This window comes from Gorilla gorilla, chromosome 12, assembly GCF_029281585.2.
Source record: "Gorilla gorilla gorilla isolate KB3781 chromosome 12, NHGRI_mGorGor1-v2.1_pri, whole genome shotgun sequence".
In the NCBI taxonomy this organism is placed as follows: Eukaryota; Metazoa; Chordata; class Mammalia; order Primates; family Hominidae; genus Gorilla; species Gorilla gorilla.
Genome location: NC_073236.2, coordinates 86880917 through 86896025, shown reverse-complemented (window position 1 = coordinate 86896025; position 15109 = coordinate 86880917). Strand labels below are relative to the sequence as shown.

The 15109-nt window shown below is 36.1% G+C and overlaps 1 long non-coding RNA gene across 1 annotated transcript in view; it reads right to left on the bottom strand.

Annotated features, from left to right (window-relative positions):
* Nucleotides 1-9120, bottom strand: part of LOC134756713 (uncharacterized) — a 204651-nt gene extending 195531 nt beyond the window's left edge. Inside the window, exon 1 of the long non-coding RNA XR_010129805.1 lies at nt 9024-9120. This is a non-coding gene — a long non-coding RNA (uncharacterized lncRNA). The remainder of the gene's footprint in view (nt 1-9023) is intronic.
* Between the last annotated feature and the right edge of the window lie 5989 nt (nt 9121-15109).

The window sequence follows — 15109 nt, the reverse complement described above, 5'->3', positions numbered from 1 at the left end:
GACGAGCAATTCCTATTAAGCCCCATCCAAATACCTGATCTTTAGAATCACCGGAATATAATAATTGTTTTAGGCCACTATATTTTGGGGTTCTTTTCTTTCTTTCATGACCACTCAAATCCCATTTCCTTTATGTCTTTCCCAAATACTCTAACCTATTTTGAACTCCGCGTGGTTTTCATTGGTTACATAAATCCCCTACTTTATATGGTTTAATGTTTATGTGCATGTACAGACAGTCCCTTACTCACAGTGGTATGACTTGTGATTTTTCTATAGCTACACAATGGTGCAAATGTGATGATATGTGACCACAAGTTTCAGATAGTAAGCATAAGTGATTCTTCTCTAAAGGCTCTCTGGGCTGCATTTTTTACTCCTGATATTTCAACTTATGATGGGTTTATCAGGACACAACTCCATCATAAGTTGAGAAGCATCTAAACTATATATGTGTGTATATACACACATATATACATATATACATACATATATGTATGTAAACACATATACACACATATATACATACACATACTTATATACATGCATATATACATGCATATATATGTATATAGACATGCATATATACACACATATACACATACATATATGTATATATACACACATATACACATACATATATGTACATATACACGCATATCTATATACACCTATGTGTATATACACGCGTATATATACACCTATGTGTGTATATACGTGCATATATACACCTATGTGTGTATATACACATACATACACATATATACACATACATATATGCATATACGCATATATACACACACATATATGCATATATACATATACATATATACAAATACACACATATACACACATATATAATATACACGTGTATATATGCACATATACATACATATATAGCGAAGCATCTCAACATATATACACACATATATCATATATGTGTGTATATATACACATATATGTGTGTATATGATATATGTGTGTATATACACACATATATACACATGTATATATATTATATATATATATATAAAATTTAGTATAACAATCAGCTGCGAGTAACAGAATAGTTAAAACGGACTAGACATGTAGAAATTTACCTTTCTCACCAGATATGTGAATCTAGGGAACTCCTGGTATTTGTTTAGCTTGTCAAGGCCATTTTTTGTCATTGTTCTCTTAGTCTTTTTCTTGTGCTTACAAGGTGGCTACTACAGGTCCACCCACCATAACTTTACTCAATGAAGGAGAGAGGGCAGTATCAACCATATCTGTCCATTTTTAAAAATTAGAATATCAAAATCTGTCCCTTGCCCCACTTATTTTTTTTTTTTTTTGTATTGGAAAATCCAGCCTACCCAAAAACCATTCTTTGAAGATAGTGTCTTTTTCCAATTTTGTGGTCTTGGCATCTTTGTCAAAGACCACTTGACAATATATATGAGCTAAAAAATGTGTCGATGCAATATTTCCCCTGCCTGTATAGTAGAGGCACAAAGAATAAGGAGACTGGAAATATACTAGATATCTTATAAAACATCCTAGAGAGTCTGCCATGATCTCTGCCACAATACTGACTACAGTATAGAGCACATAAAAAGCAACCATATATATGCTTCTTCCGATTAATGAAAAAATAGAAAACTACTACTTTTGTCTCCACAGTAATACTATAAAGTGGTCTGAGTAAAGTCAGTGACAGTAAGCAAAGTCAATGAATGTACAGTTCCAGAAAATTTTCTACTTAACAAAAAATTAAAGACCAGTGAAGATGAAATGTATCATATATAGGTCCCTAGTAAGATCATATTAGAGTAAGAAAATGGAGAGAATACTTTATCAAACCACAAAATCTAAACAAATAAAATGCACACGGACATAAAGGAATGAATATTTGAGGCCAGGGCCTATTTGAGGGTGGAGGATAAAAATCAAACAACCACCTATCAAGTACTATGCTTATTACTTGGGTAACAAAATAATCTGTACAACAAACCCCAGTGACATGTAATTTACCTATATATCAAACCTGCACAGGTACCCCTGAACCTAAAATAAAGGTTAAAAAAATACAAACATAATAAAATAATAGTGCTTAAGACAGAATATTGTTACATGGGTGTTCATGGGCTATGGGAAGCCAGAAAAAAGTAAATCACCAGGAATAAATTTCATGTCTCAAAAACCCTGGAATAAGAAGGTACATCGGACAGAGGTGTTGAAAAGAAGAAAAACAACTAAAGGTCACAGCCAAAACAGTGAAATAGAGATCCCAGAACATTGTATGAGAGCATATAGCAGACAATGAACACACCTGCCACCTGTTGCCTAAATTAAACACATAGTCATGTAGACCATTCTTGAGAAAGGAATGTGTTTAACTTAGGAATGTGCTCAATTTAGAGCCATGTTCCTCTAAAATCAGGAAAAAGTCAATGATTTTTACTCTCCCCACTTATATAAACCAGTACTGATGGCTCTTGCCAGAGCAATTGGTCAAGAAGAATAAATAAAAGGTACCAAATTGTAAAAGAGGAAACAAAGTTATCCCTGCTTGTGGATGACATGATCTTATAGGTAGGAAACACTAAAGAGTCCACAGAAAATTGTTAGAACTAATAAACAAACTTAGCAAATTTACAGGATACAAAATTATCACACACAAAATAGCTGTGTTTCTATACATGCTAACAATAAACAACCCCAAAAGGAAATTAAGAAAACAATTTCATTTATAATATCATCAAAAAATAAAATTCTTAAGCATAAACTTGACCAAAGAGGCAAAGACTTGTACAATGAAAACTACAGAATATTACTAAAAGAAATTAAAGATACAAATAAATCCAAAGACACCTGATTTTCGTGGACTGAAAGACTTATTATTAAATGTACCCAAAGCAATCTACAGATTCAATGTAGTCTCTATCAAAACCTCAATGACACTTAACTTATAACAATATTGCCTAATCAAAACAGTGTGGTGGTACTGGCATAAAGACAGACATATAGACCCATGGAACGCAGAGAGAGCCTGGAAATAAACCTTCACATATATGGTAAAATAATCTTTAACAATCATGCCAACACCACACAACAGGGAATGCCTCTTCAAAAAATGGTACTGGGAAAACTAGATATTCATATGCAAAAGAATGAGGTTGGACCCTTATTTTATACCATACGCAAAAATTCAAAATGAATTGAAGAAAAATGTAAGTGTAAAATTTTAAACTATAAAAATCTAGAAATAAACACAGAGAAGAAGGTTTGTGATTTTGGATTTGGCAATGATTTCTTGTACATAACACCAAAGCATTGGCAACAAAAGCAAGGTTAGATAAGTGGAACTACATAAAACTTAAAATCTTCTGTACGTCAAAGGAAAAAATAAACAGTGAAATGCAACCAACAGAATTGGAGAAAATATTTGCAAATCAGATAGCTGATAAGGGGTGTATTAGTCCATTTTCACAGTGCTGATACAAACATACCCGAGACTTGGTAATTTATACAGGAAAAAGAGTTTATGGGACTTACAGCTCCATGTGGCTGGGGAAGCCTCACAAGCATGGTGGAAGGCAAGGAGGAGCAAGTCATGTCTTACATGAATGGCAGCAGGGAAAAAGAGAGCTTGTGCATGGAAACTCCCATTTTAAAAACCATCAAATCTTCTGAGACTCACTTATTATCATGAGAACAGTGCAGGAAAGACCTGCCCCCACAATTAAATCACCTCCCATCAGGTTCCACCCATGACACATGGGAATTGTGGGAGTTACAATTAAAGATGTGATTGGGTGCAGATACAGCCAAACCATAACATTCTGCCCCGACCCCTCCCAAATCTCATGTCCTCACATTTCAAAACCAATCATGCCTTCCCAAAAGTCCCCCAAAGTCTTAACTCATTTCACCATTAACTCAAAAGCCCACAGTCCCGTGTGTCATCGGAGATAAGGCAAGTCCTTTCCACTTATGAGCCTGAAAAATAAAAAGCAATTTAATTACTTCCTAGATAAAATGGGGGTACAGGCATTAGGTAAATATAGCCATTTCAAATGAGAGTAATTGGCCAAAACAAAGGGGCCACAGGCACCACGCAAGTCCAAAACTGATCAGGGCAGTCAAATCTTAAAGTTCCAAAATGATGTCCTTTGACTTCATGTCACACTTCCAGGTCACAATGATGCAAGAGGTGGATCCCCATGGTCTTGGGCAGCTTCACCCTGTGGCTCTGCAGGGTACAGCCTCCCTCCCAGCTGCTTTCATGGGCTGGCGTTGAGTGTCTCTGCCTTTTCTAGGCACACAGTGCAAGCTGTTGGTGGATATTCCATTCTAAGGTCTGGAGGCTGGTGGGCCTCTTCTCACAGCTCCACTAGGCAGTGCCCCAGTAGGGACTCTGTGTGCGGGCTCCAACCCCACTTTTCCCTTCCACGCATTTCCATACATCCTCTGAAATTCAAGTAGAGGTTCCAAAACTTCAATTTTTGGCCTTTGTGAACCCACAGGCTCAACACCATATGGAAGCTGCCATGGCTTGAGACTTGAACCACCTGAAGCCATAGCCCAAGCTGTACCTTTGCCCCTCTTAGTCATGGCAGGAGCAGCTGGGAAACAGGGCACCAGGGCCCTAGACTGCATACAGCAAGGGGACCCTGGGCCTGGCCCACAAAACCATTTTTTTCTCTTACGTCAGCTTGCGATGAGAGGGGCTGCCATGTAGACCTCTGACATATCCTGGAGACATTTTCCCCATTGTCTTGGGGATTAACATTCAGCTCCTCATTACTTATGCAAATTTCTGCAGCCAGCTTGAATTTCTCCTCAGAAAATGGGTTTTTCTTTTCTATTGGATTGTCAGGCTGGAAATTTTCAGAACTTTCATGCTCTGCTTCCCTTATAAAACTGAATGCCTTTAACAGCACTCAAGTCACCTCTTGAATGCTTTCCTGCTTAGAAATTTCTTCTGCCAGATACCCTAAATCATCTCTCTCAAGTCCAAAGTTCCACAAATCTCTAGGGCAGGGGAAAAATGCCGCCAGTCTCTTTGCTAAAACACAAGGGTCACCTCTGCTCCAGTTCCCAAGTTCCTCATCTCCATATGAGACCACCTCAGCCTGGACTTTATTGTTCATATCATCAGCATTCTTGCTGAAGCCATTCATCAAGTCTCTAGGAAGTTGCAAACATTCCCACATTTTCCTATCTTCTTCTGAGCCCTGAAAACTGTTCCAGCCTCTGCCTGTTGCCCAGTTCCAAAGTCACTTCCACATTTTGGGGTATCTTTTCAGCAATACTCCGCTCCTGGTACCAATTTACTGTATTAATTTATTTTCATGCTGCTGATAAAGACATACCCAAGACTGGGTAATTTATACAGGAAAAAGTGTTTAATGGCCTTACAATTCCACATGGCTGGGGAAGCCTCACAATCACGGCAGAAGGCAAGGAGGAGCAAATTGTGTCTTACATGGATGGCAGCTAGAAAAAAGAGAGCTTGTGCAGGGAAACTCCCATTTTTAAAACCATCAGATCTCATGAGACTCATTCACTATTATGAGAACAGAGCAGGGAAGACCTACCCCCATAATTAAATTACCTCCCCCTGGGTGCCTCCCAGGACACGTGGGAATTGTAGGAGTTATAATTCAAGATGAGATTTGGGTGGGGACATAGCCAAACCATAACAAGGGGGCTATATTTAGAATACCTAAGAATTTCTACAAATCTACAACAACAGCAACAAAACAAATGACCTGATTTTTAAAAATAGAAAAAGGACTTCAATAGACATTTCTCCAAAAAGGGTACACAAATGGCCAAACAAGCAAATGAAAAGATGCTCAACATCATTAATCATTAGAGAAATGCAAATCAAAACCACAGTGAGATATCACTTCACACCATTAGGACGCTCACATCATAAAGACAAAACAAAACAAACATCAGTAATGGAAACCCCAGAAAATAGCAAATGATGGTCAGAATGTGGAAAAATTAGAATATTTGTGCACTGTTGGTGAAAATGTAAAATAATTAAGCCATATAGAAAATACTATGAAGTTTTCCTTAAAAATTGTTAGAAATAGAATTACCAAATGACTCACCAATCCCACTTCTTGTTATATATCCAAAAAAATAAAAGCAGGATCTCAAAGCGATACGTGCACATCCATGGTCATTTCAGCATTATTTACAATAGCCAAGAAGTGGAAGCAACCCAAACATTCATCAATGGATGAATAGATAAAGAAAGTGTGGTATATATCCCACTGAATATTATTCAGCCTTAAAAATGGGAAATTCTATTACATGCTACAACATGGATGAATCTAGAGGACATTATGCCAGGTGAAATAAGCCGTCAGAAAAAGACAAATACTGTTTGATTCTACTCATATGAACTATCTAAAGTAGTTAAAGTCATAGAAAATGAAAGAATGATAGTTGCTAGAGGCTGGAGGGAGGGGGAAATGGGGAAGTATTCAATACATTTAGACTTTCAGTTTTGCAAGATAAAAAAGTCTAGACATCTGTTGTACGACACAGTGAATACAGTTAACACCACTGAATTACACACTTAAAAATGGTCAAGGTAGTTAACTAAATTTAATGAGTTTTTACCACAATTGGAAATGATAAACAGCAACAAAATAGCCATCCATATTCTATCCTGCTATATCATCATGTAGCATGTATCATGATGAAAAGAAATAAGAAGAAATCAAGTTCTTTCTTTCTGTACTACCCCTATAGCAACTATCCATAAATAAGATATTACCTTTAAAATTAACTTTTCATAAATCTCACCTTCATTAACAATTCTATTTGCACTTTTTTCTCCGTATTATCTGCTCATATCATGATTTTGATTTCCCTGTACCAATTAACAGTAGGAATTTCTCTTTCTCAAGCCAAAAATTTTCATTGCAGTATAGATAGAGATCATACAAATATATATATATATACACACACACACACACACACACACACACGCACACACACATAGAGGTCTGATCTTTTTTTATGAACTGGCTAGTCATGGTTATTTCTATAGTAAAATATTTAATAAGAAACAAAGAAACAGTAATAAATACCATTAGATCATTGGTTGCTTTAAGGTAGAAAGTCTATGATTTCCCCTTTGATAATTAGCTCTACATATCCAATTGTGGGACTTTACACTGAAGTCAATTGAGGTTCACCAAAATTTTGTATTAATTAACTAACTTAATTATTCAGGCATTGCAGTAATTTCCTCTCTTAAATGATAACAGATTCCTAATACACTTGGTTGGTTTATCTGTCCCCTTGGTTACTTAGAGTTACAGTCATTATTTTACAAATTAAATTTTCATTCTCAATCTTTGCATTTATGAAAGCATCTTTTATTATGGAGGATGGCAAAGCATGTTATAAACTTTTTCTTATCTAGAAGCAAAGTGGAGATCACAGAGGTATTTTATCACAAATTACGAGATGGGAAATTAGCTAAAAAATGCCAAATATTGAGATGCTGGATTTTTTTTACATCCCTTCTGCCATACTGAGTTGAATAGCTAGGAATCTTAACTCTTTTAGGGAGAGGAGTTGAATGCGAGACCCTTTAAAAAGACCAGTTCAGCATAATCAATATAAAGTGATATGAGACAAAAAGAGATTTTAACAAAACAGCAGAGAAGACCAAGCTTAAAACGCATTTCTCAGAATTCTCCTCCCTGTATAGCTCTAGATTAGTTTTCGCCACAGGAGACATTTGCATGCAATTTAGAAGACAGAAGTGAAGAAATAGTCATACATTTTTATACTTTAAAGCTTGATACAGAGCATCAGGCACTGTAGCAGCTCAGCAATGAACTAGGGCAGTATTTCCTGAAGCTCCCACCTAAATCCTCCCCTTCAGTTTATTTTATTATCGGGTTAAGTAAATGTGTAACTTACAGTGAAGGACATAACCTTTCCCTCCAGGTAACCAATCACTGCACCAAGGTTAGAGATGGTGACAGACAGACATAGGTCCCAGTTGTTGTCATGAGCTCTAGTTATTGACTTTCCACATCCTGGTTTTCTTTTAGAGTAGCACTCTGGATGACCAAAACAGCTTCAGAATCAACACAAGACAGAGGGTACACAGCCTGCTCTAATAGGTCAGTCCCACAATTGCATAAGGTTTAACTCTTAAAGTAAATCATTCAATACCGCTTGACGAGCTGTAGGTATTCTGCTTCTCTGACTAAACCTTGACTAATTACAAGGGTCTGCAAGAAACTTTGTAGAGGTAATAAGTCGATTGTACCAATGGCCCTAATTATTCATGCTTTTTTTCCTGTAACTATACAGTCCCTCCATGATCTGATTTTGGGTTCAGTCATGTGACTTACTTTAACCACTGAGATATTAGCAATATCCAACCTCGAAACGTATATGCTCATTTTTCCTTGTCATCTTCCACAGTTGAGACTGTTTGCTCTTAGATACCCCGCTGAAGGGATTGGGCTGCTGAAGGGATAGGAGGTATTAAAAACCACTCTAAGCCTAGTCTCCCTTAGCTGGATAATTATTCATGACATGATCAGGCCCCTGTGAGATGAGCCAAACCTAGCCAAGATTAGCAGAGCAACATGGCTCTATCTTCACGAGAAATGTTTAAAATGCTGATTATTTAAGGAGTTTGGAATGCTTTGTAACATAACAATTGTTAACTAATGCAGTAAGCATAGATCAACTTACTGCAAAGAAATATTTCCCATATCTAGGGGCTGGAGAACAGGGAGGAAACTAGCACTTATTGACTATTCACTATTCATGCCTTTCCACGTTTTAAATATATGCTATTATATTTAACACAACAATAGCAACATAAAGGAGATACTCTTTCCCCATTTCATAAATAAAGAGACAGGCAACAAGTTCTGCTGATTATCTAAATGCAATAAAATATAATGCCAAATAAAATGAAAAAAACACAAGCGAGGAGACATTTAATCTTTAGAAGATGATATGAGGAATGTTGCAATTACCTGTCTGAATTTCACCATTGGTGGAATGTCCAAAGGTACAAAACAGCAGATAAAATAATGAGAACACACTCTCTGGGAAACACAGAGAAGTTAAAGGAAGAATGTTGTGTCTCAGCCTTGTTTTGGCCCTGCGCTCAGCCTCACTTTTAACTCATTTTACAACGAGTTTGATAAATTCAGGACCAGTACTTAAGCCAAGATCAATACTGTGACTTCCAACATTTCAAATTTATAGAGGAGAAACTAAGACTCAAAGGGACTGAGTCATTTTTTGAAAGTTAATACAAAGCAACACTTTGTATTAACATAGGGTCATTTTTCCAAAGAGCTCCAAGCATTTGATGTTCTACAAATCTGATTCAGTATTCTTGAAATGCAGAACTGAGAGATGACACAGCTGAAACAGAAAACAGTGAAGTGGCTAAATCTTTGTCTTTAAGATAATCTTTAAATGATAAATGAAATCACCTGAATGAGGTGAAAGACTGAAAATATAATCAAGACAGTAGTGTGGAGGGAAGGGAAGGGTTGACCACATTTCAGATTTTTAAAGTGTTTAACTCCCCTTCCTAGCTATTTTCTATTAAATTAAATTAAATGAAAATAAAATATAATGGTTTTGTAGGAAAATCTCAGAAGTGGCTCCCAGTACTGCTCTGTTAAATTGTTAGGTGAAACCTGGACTTAGAGGTACAGGACCTCTGTATACATATTAGGACGACCATGGGCAGAGGACAAGTTACCGGTGGTGCACACATCACATAGATGTCATCCATATGTTACTCTCAGATTTCTGTTTCTATTCAGTTGTATTCCCTGCAGAAAAAGATATTCATATTCATAAGTGGTTATTTTCTAGATAAAATGAGAAATATAGCTATAATAGTGAAATGAAAAATTAAAAAACAAAACAAAACAAAAAAGATGGCTTTTCCTTATCTTTTCCTAGGTAGGGACCACCTTCAGGCCCTGCTGATAATGGCTGTGTGGTCTACTTAGTAAAATTCACTTGAAAAACCAGACATCTAAACCCATTTTACTCAGAAATTAGAAATTAAAACTGAAACTGAAATTAGAACTGAGTGACATTTTAAGTTAATTCTTTAATGGCTTATTTGTTTTTCTTTTTCAGTCTGCACAAGCCCATACAAAAATAAAATCTTACTTGTGATTTTATGCAACATAAATTATATCTTTTCCACACAGTCCACATAGAAAAGTATACAAATCTATGGCCAGCAAATGTTTGCTATTCCATTACTATGATATTTAGGAGAACACCAACACCAGATACTCAACACTCTCAGTTGGAAATAAATACACTTTTTTCCCTTCTTATTTTAGCAAAAAAAAAAAATTTATAAATTCGTTTCACATAAAAATAACTAGCTCAATATAATGAAAGACTGAAGAATGTTGTAAAATACAAGGATACAGAGAAGTGGAATTGAGTTTTAGGCATTCTTAAAATATTTGTTCAGAAATCTCATATAGTGTAAGTCTTTGCTCATTTCTAAGAAACACACAAAAAATGTTTGGACAAATAACTATTGAAAGGTTGTCCTGTCTCCATTTTTACCAATAATCACTGAACATTCTTAAAACACTTCTGTTCCTCACCTATAGATATTACCACCCAAAACTCAAAATGACAACTGCCCTGTATCCAGTAGATAATTATTAATTTTGCTGCAATCACGAAAGAAAATCCAGCAGGTTTAAGCATCATCTCTTATTACTGCACCATCTAAAGATATCACCTCTAGCAGCAGATTACAGGAAACAGAACATTTTTTTTCTCTTTGGTTGCTGAGTAGCTGAGTCAGGCCATATGAAGTCAATCGTTGCTATGACAATGTACGAAACAGGGAGAAGACAATATGTTTGACTACAGATAATTCATTTACCTGTAATGACCCTTTCTTGTTTGATATGATCCATATGCTTACTTGGAAGGGATAGTCATGCATACTTTATCATATATCCATTTTAATCATATTTATGAAACAGGTACCCATTATTTTTACTTAAGTAAAAAGATCAGATGATCTACTTGTACTCCATGAGATTTTTTTTTCCCCCTCTTCATTTATTTTGCTTTCTGGTTAAAAATGGCATGGGTAAATAATACATCTTTATGTCTTCTCTTTCTCCTGTCACAATGTGAAGTAAACTCATATGTTAAGAATGTAAATAAGTTTTTACTATGGCATATTGCAATAAACATTTTACTATTCAATAGTTACAGGAAGTTGAAACACAGTGATATAAGCCAGGCAATGTAAAAGCAACACAAACTCAGGATTCCCAAGTGTTATAATTCAACCATACGAATTTTGTCCTACATTGAAATCATGCATACACATACCTGTACACACAGAAATTTATTTTCAATCAAATTTTCAGAAACTATCTGTAGCTATTTTTCACATTTATGACTGCAAGTCATCAGTTTACCTGGTAGATAATTATTTCCCTCTCCACTCTTATAGTTGATTTTATTATAGGAGGTACCATGTTGTGTGCTATATTTACTGGTCAATTCAAAAATTTACAAAGTTAATGTTTGGAAGAATATATCCACAGTCCTTACCATTTTACAATGAGGCATATATCTCTAAATATCAAAGATTTAATTCTCTACTTTGCCTAGAAACTCACAGACCAGGAAAACATTCTCAGAAGTGATGCTAGTAGCTGACCAAATCACTTTGGGAAAAAGAAAAAAAAAACCCTGTTTAGCATAGCATAACATAGGAAAGGAAACAAGAAATTTGGATTTTGAATTCTGGATTTGCTAATTATTTACCCCGTTGAATTAGGAAAAAATATTTAGTTTCTAGAACCAGTAGTTTTCTCATCAGTTTAGAGAAAATTGCAATTACATGAATAAAAGCACACTAGTATGATGTCCAATTATTAAAATTGGTTAAAACAAAATAAAAAATTAGGAAAATGTGGAAGCCTGATGTGCTATTTTTAAATGCCTGATTTACCAACTTCACCTTTAATAAAAGAGAAGAAACCTTGAGAGAATTTTAGACCTCATGCCAACAGTCAATCTCAGGAAACCTAATGAGAAGAGCATCTTGAAAGCAATTCAGGTTGGTATCATTTGAGTAAATATGATTTCAGAATTAGAAATATATCTGTCAATCACCTTCAACCCTATGTCAATTCAGTAGTAAACAAGTAAGCATAGCCCAAGCAGTATTTGTCCAATAGTTAAATCAATATTACTCTTTTCAAAGATTAAAAAATAATACTGGCATAGGTGTCATTTACTGCCTCCTATATAATTGTGAGAGAAAAGGATATAAGTATTTTGAAGTTGAAAAACTAACATTTGATGGAATGCCACAAATATCTGAATGCTATGGTGAAAATGGAAGACGAAATGATCATATTTGTTCATCTTTCATCTTTCCCCAATCACACTAACATAATAGAAGATATACAGTATAAATCTATAGGAAAACAAAGAACAATGCCATGAATAGAAGAGAAATATTGAGAACTTCATGATAATATGAAGGGAGGGGAATTTTATCAATGGTTGACTCCAACAGAGATGATAATCCTCAACATAAAATGATGGAGGACAGAGGACAATTTTGCTAAGTGAAAAAGGTCAGACACAGAAAGACAAATACTACATAATATTACAGACAGACATTGTTTTATTTGTACTTCTCTTTATTGCTCTGATACTTGTCTACAGTTCCTGGCTCATAACTCCATAACTCCTTTCGTTCTTGTTAAAATGTTGGGACCCTTAAGGTTTCAGAAGGTCTCAGAAAATACAATCTCTCTCTTTCTCTTTCTCTCTCTCTCTGACCTTCTCCTATCCTTCTTTCATTTGCTCCTTTTTCTCCCCAAAGCAGGCATCTTCCCCTACCTTTTTTTTCTTGGAGCTGGCCATAAAGAAATTCTCTGACCTACCTAGTCTGATTTGTAGGTCATAAGACTCTAATTTAAGAAGTCCTGCCCTGTACCCTGGAGGAAGGAATGCTGCAGAGAGAGGACAAGAAAAATATGGACAGACAGATTTTGATGGGTTTCTCCACTCAGTCTATTAGTATTAGATCATACCCTTTTTGTTTTGTCACATGTCTGCACAGTTGGCCATGCTTCATGCCTATACAATGAAGTTTCCAGAAAAGGCTGAAGAGGATGAAATACAGAAGAGCTTCTGGGTAGCTGAACATCTGCAGTTCCTGGAGGGAACCTCTTCCCACATGCTTGTGCATCCCTTCTTCTGTATCCTTTGTAATATCTTTACAATAAATTGGTAAGCATGTTTCCCCGAGTTCTCTGAGTCACTCTCACAAATTAAACCCAAGGAGTGAGCTGTGGGATTCCTAATTTATAGACAGTCAGCCAGAAGCACAGGTCAAACAACCTGGGGCTTGCAATTGGTATCGGGAGTAGGGATCAGGCTTGGAGACGGAGTGCTCAAGTTGTGGGATCAGACACTATCTCCAGGTAGTGTCAGAACTGAATTGAATTACAGGACACTCAGCAGGTGTCTACCGCAGAATCGATTGCTTGGTGCATAAGGAAAAAAACCTACACACTGGGTCACAGAAATCTTCAGTGTTGACTGATGTGGTATGACAGCAGAGGAAAATCAGTTTGTGTTTTTCCACACAATTGTGCTTCACAAATATTGAATTTTTTACAAGTTGAAAGTTTGTGGCAACTCTACATGGAACAAGTTTATGGGTGCCATTTTCCAACAGCATGTGCTCACTTCATGTCTCTGTGTCACATTTTGGTAATTCTCACAATATGTCAAACCTTTTCATTATTATTATAATATCTGTTACAGTGATTGTGATCACTGATCTTTGGTTTTACTATTGTAACTCTTTGGAGAAGCTACTAACAGTGCCCATATAACACACTGCACGTAGCTGATACATCTTGTGTGTGTTCTGACTTCTCTACAGACCAACAGTTCCTCCATCTCTCTCTCTGTTCTTGGGCCTCCCTCCCTGAGTCATAATAATATTGAAATTAGGCCAATTAATAGCCGTACAATGGTCTCTAACTGTTCATGTTAAAGGAAGAGTTGTATGTTCCTTCCTTTAAATAAAAAACTAGAAATGATTAAGCTTAGTGAGAAAGACATGTCAAAAGCTGAGATAGGCCAAAAGCTAGGCCTCTTCTGAGTAACAATCATCCAAGTGGTGAATGTAAAAAAAAAAAAAAAATTTCAAAGGAAATTAAAAGAAACTCCAGTGAACATATAAGTAATACGAATATAAAACAATCTTATTGATAATATTGGAGAACGTTTTAATGGTCTGGATAGAAAACCAAACCATTCCTAACACTGTATTAAGCCAAAGCCTAATTGAGAGCAAGGCCCTAACTCTCTTCAATTCTATGAAGCCTGAGAGAGGTGAGGAAGCAGTGGAAGAAAAGTTTCAAGCTAGCAGAGGTTGGTTCATGGGATTTATGGAAAATAGCTATCTCTACAACATAAAAGTGCAAGGTGAAGCAGCAAGTACTAATGTTGAAGCTGCAGCAAGTTATCTAAAATATCTACCTAAGATCACTGATGAAAGAAACAACATATTTTCATTGTAAATAAAACAGCCTTCTATTGGAAGAAGATACCATCTAGGACTCAGCTAGAGAAGAGCAGTCAATGCCTGGCTTCAAATCTTCAAAGGACAGGCCATGCTGGGGGCTGATGCAGCTGGTGACTTTAAATGGAAGCCAATGCACACTGACCATTCTGAAAATTCCAGGGCCCTTAAGAATGATGCTAAATCTACTCGGCATGTGCTCTATAAAAGGAACAACAAAGTCTGGATGACAGAACATTTGTATATAGCATGGTTTACTGAATATTTTAAGCCCACTGCTGAGGCATATTGCTCAGAACATTACTGCTCATTGACATTGCACCTCGTCGCCCCATAGCTCTGATGAAGATTAATGTTATTTTCATACGTGTTAACTCAATATCCATTCTGCTGTAGCTCATGGATCAAGGAGTAATGTTGACTTTCAAGGTGTGTTATTTCAGAAAAACATTTATTAAGGTTATAGCTGCCATGGGTAGTGATTCCTCT